The 11,191-nt window shown below is 46.2% G+C and overlaps 1 long non-coding RNA gene across 1 annotated transcript; it reads left to right on the top strand.

Moving 5' to 3' along the window:
• Positions 1 to 5,039: 5,039 nt before the first annotated feature.
• On the top strand, positions 5,040 to 8,553 carry LOC309849302. Its single transcript, XR_014303640.1, has 3 exons — positions 5,040 to 5,437; positions 5,622 to 5,715; positions 8,215 to 8,553. It is a non-coding gene; the product is annotated as an uncharacterized lncRNA (long non-coding RNA).
• Positions 8,554 to 11,191: the final 2,638 nt, after the last annotated feature.

Raw genomic sequence — 11,191 nt, 5'->3', positions numbered from 1 at the left:
CCCACTGAGCCACCCAGGCACCCTGATGTTCATGTTTGAAAGAGAATGCCTAAAAGTCTAGAGGAGCCCCTGCCAGGTTCAGTGATTCAAGTTTTTCTTCGAGTCCTAAGCTAGAAGGGGAGATCTAAGCCATAGCCGCCAAAACTGCTCTTTCCCCTTGAAGGTCAAACAGCATCTCTCCTTTTGTCAAAAGCACTATGTACAAAAATTTAAAAGAGAAATTATTTAGGAAAGCAACATCTGTGGGTGTTTGTCAGCTAGTAGCTGCAAGTTTGCATTCCCAACCTTCCCTGACAGAACCGATTCCTCTTTCTTTTATTCCCACGCAGTGTGAAATTTGTAGGTATTTTTAGCACTTACTTTATTCTGCCTTCTCTATGTGGCAATACATGAAGACCACCCAAGTAAGAACAGGAAAAAGCTAGTTTTTTTTTTTTTAAGAACTTATTTTATTTATTTGAGAGAGAGCGCACATGAGCAAGGACAAAAGGAATGGAAACAGACTGCCCTTCTAAGCAGGGAGCCTGACAGGTTGCTGGATCCCAAGACCCTGAGATATGACCTGAGCTGAAGGCAGATGTTTAACCAACTGAGCCACCAGAGCACCCTAGGAAAAGGCCACTTACTTAGAGCTGGCTGTGACAAAGGGAGTCAGCCACCACCACTCGCATTCACAGAGATGGCAAGAAGGCAGCAGATTGGAAGCATTTTATATTGGAAGAAGGGAAGGCTCTAGGGGTGCCCTGATTGGAAGCTGGAGGCCTAGGGAAGCTGGAGTTAGGTCAGCACGAGCAGGGAATCCTGAGCAATTGGTTTAGGGAGCCTGTTTGGCTTATTCTGATTGCTACTAAGGTGGAAGCAGAGACAAAAAAAAAAAAATTAAGGAACTGTCAGATATTAATTAAATCCTGGCCACTTGGGGCCAATCATTACAGGGTTATTCTTTGGCTTCCTGGACTGTTTGCCAAAAATAGTGGTCTGACCACCTACAGGCCTAACTTACAGACAGTAGTCTGCCTTTCTGAGCTGGTTATTGTAGATAGAGGGCTGGTTTCCTGAGCGGGTTGCCGCAGATCTGAGGTCAGAATTTTATTTTTACAGATTAATATTTTACCAGAGGTCTGGCCATTGCTATTTTCTATCCAGCCTCCCATCTATCAGAGTTGGCTCTTTATGTTCATGATTTTAAGCTCTTGGAGAGCAGAGATCAAATCTTTGTGTTTGTGTTTCCAAGGGCCAGAGTCTAAGACAATTACTTTGAAAATTAAATTGAATCAATTTCACATATATGTCTTTGGAAGTAAATTGACTATATTTCATTTTCCCTATTACTGTCATGGGGCTTAATCTTCTTTCCCTTTCTCACAAAATTCTAAATGTGCAGTACTGTGCCAGCCTCCATTTGAAGCAAGACATTTGAAGCAAGCTCCCTCTGCTAACCACTCTCCAGACTCTACTTGTGGCCGATTTGACCTCAATTACACAACTGCCCTCTCCCCAGCTTTGTAGATCTCCCCTTGCCTAGATTCTGTGGAAATTAAGGTGACAGGTCACCAATGAAATGCAGAATACCATTTGACTGGGTTCATGAATCAGTGCCTTATTGTTATGAAACAGAACTGCACCTGTCTTTCCCAGGTTGGCTCAAACACAAGATGCATTTGTATTGAACCAAGGTCTCCTTGTATAGTTTCCTTCCAGAGCATGTTTTCATCGAACTATACATTTTCACAGCTTTGTTTTGATGGCCTGTGTGGGACTAACATAACCCACTCTAAGTAAAACAAGATAGGTAGTTTCAGGGATCTAAGAGATGGTTTCGTGATTTTAAAAAATGGTCCTTTTTTTCTTTTTTCCACGTAGATATTCATGCCCCAAACCTGGATGTAATCCTAACCTCTTGCCCCTCTGCCATTGCCCACATCCAGGCATCGTAATGCCACGATTACCTAAATATTTCAAACACCTCTCTCCTCTTTCTTCCCATTGCCATTACTTTGGTGCAGTGGGCACCCCTCACTCCCATCCTGGACAGCTACGAGGCCATCTTGCCTGGTGTCCTGGCTCCAGTCAACCCCCCCACACTGGCCAAGAGGACTTTTCCATGGTGAACATCTAGACCCATCACTACTCTACTTATATCCTCTCGGGGTTCCTCACTACCTGGCAAATAAGCCAAAATTGTGACCATGGTTTCGGTGGTCTAACAGCCTTCTAACCACTTCTCAGTCTCCACTCTGCCCCTCTAGAAGCACCAAGCTTCATCACATGGGATTAGGGGCCAGGATCCAACAGGACGCAGATTGTCTTGCTCACTCACTTTTGCACATAACTTCATTCTACTTCATGATTCAGATTAGCGGCTAGACCTTCCTTCCCCAAGACTGAGTTCTATTTGGTTTTTGTTTCTAGTGCTTTAGCAAAGTACCCGAAGGCAGAACAGGGAGTCACCACCTACTTCTTTGATAACATAAACAGATACACAATTCACATCACACTCATGTCATCTCTTAAACCAGGAACTCATTGCACAACTTCCCTCTAGGTCTCCTAACATCCTGCTTCCCACCCAGTCACACCTCGGAAAGTGCAGCTGTCAGGGGTTTCCCTCCAAGCAATGGTGTGGGGATCTTTGTTTGGTAACTGGTTCTCCCACAGGGCAAAGCCCTGATTTGTTGCATTCGCCAATTTCTGCAGTGTAAACTCTCCCACACGGGACCAGCTACATAATTTATGGGGCCCATTGCACAACATGTAGGGTTGATTGTTAAAAATTATTCAGAATGTGGGTGCCTGGGTGGCTGAGTGGGTTAAAGCCTCTGCCTTCGGCTCAGGTCATTATCTCAGGGTCCTGGGATCAAGCCCCGCATCGGGCTCTCTGCTCAGCAGGGAGTCTGCTTCCTCCTCCCTCTCTCTCTCTCTCTCTCTCTCTCTTTGCCTGCCTCTCTGCCTATTTGTGATCTCTGTCTGTCAAATAAATAAGTTAAATATTTTTTTTAAAAAAATATTCAGAATGTCAAGATAGCCATAAGAAAGTATTAAACCAAATATGAGTTCTTGTGCAAAGACAAAGACTTCACACACCTAAGGAGCATTTGCTTTGGCCAGTGAACTCCAAGTTGGGAATTTTCTCCATTAGCTAGTGCACAGGCAAGCCACTTGCAGGATACCCCTGCCTCCAAGTCAGTACCCAGAGTACTCAGCATCACACAGAAGGCCTTCCCTTTTCACCTTGAGAGCCCCATCTTCCAGTCCCTGTCTTACCTTCCCCTACAGTGAGAATGACCCATTTGCATTCCTCCAAATACACCACGTTTTTCATGCTATGCTCTTTTGTTCATGCTATTTCTTCTGACTGCAATTCCTTCTTCCCGCTTCTCCTTCCCAAAGTCTTCATCTAAATGGCTCTGGTTCACCCTTCAATGCTCTGAGCACTCAGACAGGAACTTTCTCCTGTGAACACTTCGTCTGAAATCCCATTGGCCCAGAGATTCTTCTTGAATTGAAGGGAGGGTAAAGAATGGAGAACAAGAGGTCAGCCTGTTACACATTTCTCTCCTTGCAAAAGGAACAGTAAGAATCAGAATCCCTTTGTTTCTATTTCAAAGACTGAGTATATTTTGATGTAAAACGTGTTGAACCAAAAGTAACTTTAAAGAGGTCCTTTTCTCCCCTATTAATAGCTTTCCCAGGTGAGAGAATTCAGACTGCCTAATTGCTGTCCCTGTAGCTTTGGTCTGAACACAAATAACTAGGTCTCTCCTCTCTGACTCTCTTCTCTCTCTGTCTCTAATTGAGAGAAAATACACATACATAAAATCCGCCCCTGTGAAAGGTACAATTCAGTCACATGAAGATATACACGTTGTTGTGCGGTAACACCTTTATCTAGTTCCAAGACATTTGCATTACGTGAAAGGAAACTCCATGCCTATCCCCTTTCCTGTTCCCCCTCGTCCCAGGCAACCACAGATCTGTGTCCTGTCTCTGGATTTATCCCTTCTGGGTATTTCTGATAAATGGAACCATGCAATACATGCTCCTTCATGTCTGGCTTCTTTCACTTGGCATAACGTTTTCAAGATTCATCCACTCATCTATGTAGCGTGTGTCAGAAATTCATTATTTTTTACAGTTGTATAATATTCTCTTGCATGGATAGAACCTATTGTGCCCATTCATTCATCAGGTGATGGACATCTGAGTTGTGCCCACCCCGTGGCTATTGTGAAGGACGCGGCAACACGTTTCTATGCAGACACCTTTTCATTTCTCTTGTCTCTGTAGTGTCTACTTAGGAGTGGAACTGCTGGATCAAAATTCTATATTTAACTTTTTGAGGAGTCCTCTCGCTTTCTAAAGTGCCAGCTATGAGGAGCTTTCAACCCATTTAAAACATGCAGGTGGGGATGGAGACTTGGCATGGGCTTTCTGTGACCCCCCGCAGCGTCCCCTCCTCTCTGCTGCATGCTAAGACCTCCATGTACCACACCACACTGCGCTGAAGTGATCCATTCCCGATTTCAGTACTCCTGACCAGCCTGCAAGTCTTCGTTCAGCAGGAGTCGGTGTTGGGTTTCGTTGGGTTACTGTGTGCCTCGCGCACATGTAGGCGTTCAAAAATGTTGCTGAGTCTAAATCAACTCATGAACGATTAAATTAATTCAGGCAGCATCGTTCAGTGTTTCGGTCCTTGTTTGCTAATCCAACATTTCTCCTCAGGATCCCCCACAGAGAGCCGCTGAGAGGGCACGGCACCGTCATTCAACATGAGGGACATGTAAATTTGGAAAGCAATAAACCCCAGATACAGCAGTAACAAGGACGACATCCCTGCTCCGGGACGGTGCATTGAACTCATGTTTAAATTAAAAGTGAAGCGCCTTTACGTATTCCTCAGTTCTCAGTCCGTGGGCTCATTTTCTTATGCAAAATACAATCTTCAATAACATTGACAGGGCAGCTCCGTGTTGTGTCTGCGAGAAAAATGATGTCAGTGATACACTGGTTATGTTTGTGTCGTTCGCAACGTTTGGCCTGCGAGTCCGCCCACTCTGCTTCTGCAGCATAAGGAGTAGGTCGGGGCATCACGAAGCAGGACCAGTTCATTTTTTAAGTGCGCAGTAAATTCAACCGTACGGTGAAATGGAACAGTTTCGCAGCCCGGTTCTCCCAGCCAGCTGCTTGGCGGCGTGACGTGTTATCTAAATGCAACACACGCCGTTCAGGAAGCTGTGCAGGAGGACGACAGGAGCTCTGAGAAACTCCCCGTCACCGCAACGAGGAGGCCTCCCTCTCCCTGCTGTAAGCGCTGCCGGGATGTGGAAACGCTGAGGCCGAGAAGGATCCAGCAGCAATGAAGCCGCCGCGGTCGAAGTTATGCAAGATGACCAGTAGGCAAGGACGGTCTGCTCCTGAGGGATGAATCGTGAGGCATGTAAGGAGAAGAAATACTCATTCTGGGCTAAAACGGGTGATTGCAGGGTGGTGGGCCCTATGCGGAGATCAAGTTCACGGTTGCCTTCTAAACCCTCCCTTCTTTCTGTGTCTGTGCTCCCCTCGCCCCATTGCGGAGACTCGGGACCAGGCATCAGCTTGGGACCTTCTCTTCTCGTCCTCAGTGTTAGCTTCCTCACCGCGCCCACACAGCCCCCAGAGTCCCCCTCACGCGTGTGTCCCAGGCTCCCCTGCCCACAGCCACATCCTATAAACATGGTAAGCCCGCGGTAACTGGGTTATTGAAATAGCCTTCCAGGGTCCAGATTCCCTGCACTCTGACTTACTGATTAATCCCCCTCACAAAGAGGCTAATTCATATTGAGAAAGTGCTAAGGACAGCCCACTCCCTCCAGAATAAGGCACGGATGGCTGGCTGGGCGTCCCAAACCTCCGCAACTTGGCCGCGACTTACCTTTCCACAGGGCAGTTGAAGTGAGCTCTTTCCGATCGCTGCACACCTTCTCACTCTCTTCAGTGGGCTGCCCCAGAGTCCCCGACACGATTCGAGTCCAGCTGACTTCCGGAGGAAGCGAGGCACAGGAGGGGAAGATGCCTCCCTCCAAAAGATGGGGCGTAATTTCCCACGGAGGGGAGCTATGGGAGCGGAAGCCTGATCGAGCAGAGGAAGTCTGCAGCTTTCTAGTAAGCCCCAGGAGCCAAGTTTACTGACCTTTCTACTCCTGCACCAGCAAGTCCTTGACTAAGAACTGGGTGGGCCGGGGCAGGGAAGGTGAGGTATAAACTCTAGACGTTTCTGGATCTCTGTGCAAGGAGGCAAAAGTGGTCCAGGTGGCCCGGGGAAGCCCTCAAAGGGTCAAGGGTGCAGACTTTTTGACCCAGGGGCCCAGGCGGGTGGGGTTGGAAGATGAAGGAAGGTCAAGGGACCTGGCAGATTCGGATGGAGTAGTAACAGCATCTTCCACACCTGCGGGGGCCTACTCCTGTACTAGGAGGGAGCTTTTCATGCCCACTTCCCCAAAGCCTGGCCAGTTTCACGGCCTAGCTCCAGAATGTCAACATATCTTCCCTAACCAACACACACACTCACACTCACACACACACTCACACTTACACACACTAAACGTCTATGAACAGATGAATGAATTAAAAAAAAAAAGTGATATAGCCATACAGCGGAATATTATTCAACCTTAAAAAGGAACAAAATTGGGTGCCTGGGTGGCTTAGTTGGTTAAGTGTCTGCTTTTGGCTCAGGTCATGATCCCGAAGTCCTGGGATCGAGTCCTGCGTCAGGTTCCCTGCTCAGCAGGGAGTCTGCTTCTCACTCTGCATGCTGCTCTCTCTCTCTCTCTCTCTCTCTATCTCTCTCTCTTTCTGACAAATAAATAAATAAATAAAATCTTCTTAAAAAAGGGGGAGGACAAAATTCCAGTACATGTTTCCACATGAAACTTCAGAATGTCATGCTAAGGTACTAAAAGTCAGACACTGAAGGGAAAACATACAATTCCACTTGTATGAGGTAGATGGAACAGGAAATCCGTAGAAGCAGAAGGTAAAATCGCAGTTGCCAGGGGCTGAGGCGGAGGACAGTTGTTGTTTAGTGGGTAGAGTTTCAGACAGAGATGATGAAAAGGTTCTGAAGATCACAATAATTTTTTTTTAAGTGCAACAGGAACTTTTAAAAAATGCTCCCAATGAATATAGGTGAGGGCTCTAAGAATTTTACCACATCCAAATATGACCTCTCAAAAAAATCCAAGTTTCAACCCATTCTTCGTTCTGAAGGTGGATGCTCTCACATACCAGAACCCCGTCAGGAGTCCCTCAGGCTCCTCCAACAGTGCCCCCCTGGTAAGAGTTCAATGAATATGTGTGGAATGACTTTTCTGAATTCGAAGGAAGGCCCAGAACCCAGTCCGGGATCGGGATAGAGAGCTTGATTGCTATATGTAATTCAGTCACATAAATTTTTTAGTCTTGCCCGGGGAATTGGAGGAAAAAATTTGGAGTGGATGTTAGAACAGAGGAGAAGCTTGGGAAGTAATTTAAAGGAGAGAGACAGAGCGAGAGAGGCGGCCAAGCAACATGGAGGAAAGCCAACCTTCATGAAAAAGTTGGCAAGTGAGCTATTCTCTGTCCTGAGTTTAGGCAAAGAACTTCAAGATGGAGATAATTAACACTGGGATATGGAACCAGGGATGAGCGCGGGACCGGAAACTCCAAGGTTCTCCTTGAAGCCTGTAGGTAGCGCGCTTCATACTCCATTATACATGAAAAGTGTGCATACACGTACGTATGTACACACACATAAATACGTACGTGCCTTTGTTTTTAGATGTTTGTGTGCACAAAAATACACACACCAGGATATACCTATTCACACATGGGTACATACATTGATAATGCTGTATGTGTAGATAAATGTATAAAATCTCACTGGTTTTAGAAAGGATGTCTAGAACAACTGACAGTGACACAGGCACCGCAGAGTTCAGTGTTCCTTAGAATGACTTGGGCAGTCTTCCTAGGTACCACCCCTCAGCCGTTCATATTTACAATACTCTGGACAGGTAAAGACAGGAAGAAGCAAATAGAGCCACGTTAAGGATCGTATTCTGCTTCCAGAACCAACCAGTCTTGGCAAGCTCAGCTATTATGGACTGAATTATGTCTCTCCCAAACTCATCAATTGAAGCTCTGACCCCCCTCCCCCGTACCTCAGAATGTGACTATCTTTCATTCTTTAAATAGGGTCTTGAAAGAGGAGATAAAGCTAAAATGAAGCCCTCAGGGTGGGCTTTCATCCAATCATGCTGGTGTCCTTATAAGACAAAGAAATCTGGACACAAAAGGAGACACCAGGGGTGCACATAGAGAAAAGATCGCAGGAGGAAGCAGCGAGAAGGTGGCCATCTGCAAGCCAGTGAGAGAGGTCTCAGAAGAAACCAAATTAACTGACACATCCGTCTCAGACTTTAAGCTTCCAGAATTGTGAGAAAATACATATCTGTTGTCCAGGCCACATGGTCTGTGGTATTTTGTTATGACAGCCCGAGCAAACTAATAAACCAGCCCTTCTTACCTGTCTCAGAGCTGGCTCACCGCCTGTAGGAGTTGGTTTGAAATGTGTCACCACAATATGGTTCTCTTCATTTTCCCACCTGGGATGCCAGAAATCAGGGCAGTGAAGGCCATTAGTGTCCCTGTATGTGGGAAGAAGACACTGGAAAATTACTCATCAACAATTGAGTAATACACTTGTGTCCCTTAAGGTCTGACCACAAGCCCTCACTCTGGTGTGATTGAGTGAAGAGAGCAGGCTCCCGAGGTACCGACTTCTCGATACCAGAAGCTGGCTCAGCTTGATACGATGTGTTCCTCAGCATTTCCATGAACCAGTGTTTTGGTTGATCTGATTGAAATCACTCAAGTCTCAGGCACCAATGACATGCTGTCCAATTGCGAAACCCACTTGTCAGCAAAGGCAGGACCCACTAGAGAAGTTGATGGAGTTGATGAGTTTATTAAAAGTTTTATTGCTGAAGTTAAGAGCTGTAATCCTCTCCTAATTATTTAGAAGTCTACTGCTGTACTTCATCACAATCTGACACCATTCTGGCAGGTATTATGAAAGTGGTTGAATAATACTTGCTTAATTAGATTAATTGCCAGCTATAATTATCTGGAGAGCTTCTTCATCCTTATCGCCTTGCTTTTTTCTCAGCTCTTTCCTCCCATGGTGTTTACCAGTGGGTGCTTTGTTCAAGATGGCAGGACACTGAGAGAGTGGGAGAGAGAACGGAATTGCTGAGACCTTTGTCTCTCGAAAGACATTCCCTCCTTTATTCACCTCTGGGCCTCTAGGATCCACCTCCAGGGGAGGGAGCATCGCTGCTGGGAGACGTAGGGTTTAGTTTACAGCTGGAAATGAAGAGGAGGTTGGTCTGCGTGGAGGTGCATAAGAATGGAGGGTACAGATGGAGAAAGGGGACAAGAGATTTTGAATTGTGTCCTCTGCCAGAAAATAGGTCGGAGTTATTATACTCCCATACCTGTGAATATGACCTTTTTTGGACGTAAGGTCTCTGAAGAGTTACTCAAGTTAAGAGGCCATATGAATCCAACATGACTGGTGTCCTCATAAGAAGAGGAACATTTGGATACAGACACAGGGGGAAAACAGCCATCTGAGGACAGAGGCGGAGACTGGATGGACGCTGCCACAAGCCAAGGAACACCTGGAGCCCCTGGAGGCTGGAGGAGGCAAGGAAGGGAGGCATCCTCCCCTAGAGCCTTCAGAGGGAAAATGATCTTGCCAACACATTGATTTCAGACTTCTGGTCTCCATCACTATTGTTTGTGGTACTCTCTTACAGAAGCCCTAGGAAACTGGTACAAGGAGACAGTGTAAGGAGCTAAAGGAACCATCCTTAAAGCTCATACCTCTATTGTTCCTGAGACATTGGGAGTGCTCAATAAACATGTTTAAATTAGTAGACTAGAATGAGAATCACTGCCATGTACATGAAATGCACAGAACAAAAATGCGAGAAGAAAGAATGTGTGAACCAATGTCATCTAATCTTTGATTTCTTCCTTATTGGTTAGCTCAGTACTTTCCAGAGAACAGGTGCTTAATGAATATGTTGATTAACTAATTCATTTCCATCATCATCTAACACTTGTTGATGGACTCTGGGTATGCAATTCTTGTTTTTTGGAATTGGAACAGTGATTGTTCTGAAAAAGCAACTGGGCATCCCATCATATGCAGTTTTACCTCCTCTTGGTGTGCAGAGGAATGAGGGTGAGGAGGACGAGGGGGCTTGACAAGAGGAAGAAGAAGAGAAGGAAAGAGAAGAGGACGGGATGAAAAAGGGAAGGAAGAGAAGTTGCTCAGCTTTGAATGTGTGGGAAGCAGTGAGTTTCACTAATCCCTAATTCATCTGCAGAGAAAATTTCACTCCCTCAATCCTCCTTTGGGAGAGAACTGACATTACATGAAAGTGCCTGCCTCTGTAAGTTCTGGCTCACTGAAGCCCCTGGACCAGCAGGCTTAAAGGATCCAGGGTGGGGGGAAATAATTTCAATGAGACCAGAAGCAGAATGGAAGAGAAGTGATGGAGGGACTGGCAGGAAGACTAGCGATCGGGAGGAGCCTACCCAAAAGGGCAGTATTGGAGTGAGATGAGGGATAGAGCCCAGGGATGGGCAGCTGCCTCAGTGATGCCTCTCTGTTACACTGTCTATCCTAAATCTAGACTCACCTGTAGGCTTCTTTCAACCCATATGATGTGAGCTGGGTTTGAATGTCATCTGGGAGCTCAAATGACATCTGCTAAGCCAAATCTGTAGAGTTCATTAGGATATAGTTTCCATTTCCATAGTATCCGAGGCAGCTGGAGCTGCAAACATCTGGAGCCTCAACTAGACTGGAATGTCCAAGACAACTCACTCACAGGGCCGGCAGTGGGTGCAGGCAGTTGGCAGGCAGCTTGGGTGAGCATGCTGTACAGAGCTTCTCACAACATGGCAGCCAGGTTTGGGGGACAAGCTTTTGAAGAGAGAGGAAGCAGAGGCTGCCAGTCCTCAAAGTGACCCTGGTTAACTTCCACAGCATTCTTTTGGTTAAGTGGTCACCAGGATGGCCCAGATTCAAAGGGACGGGAAATAAACTCCATCTTCTAGAGGGGAGAATGACCAAGAACTGGCCGCCATCTTTAATGAA

The sequence above is a fragment of the Mustela nivalis genome (assembly GCF_964662115.1).
Source record: "Mustela nivalis genome assembly, chromosome: 15".
Lineage (NCBI taxonomy): Eukaryota > Metazoa > Chordata > Mammalia > Carnivora > Mustelidae > Mustela > Mustela nivalis.
Note: the sequence above shows the minus strand (reverse complement) of the source record. Positions and strands in the feature narration are given on the sequence as shown.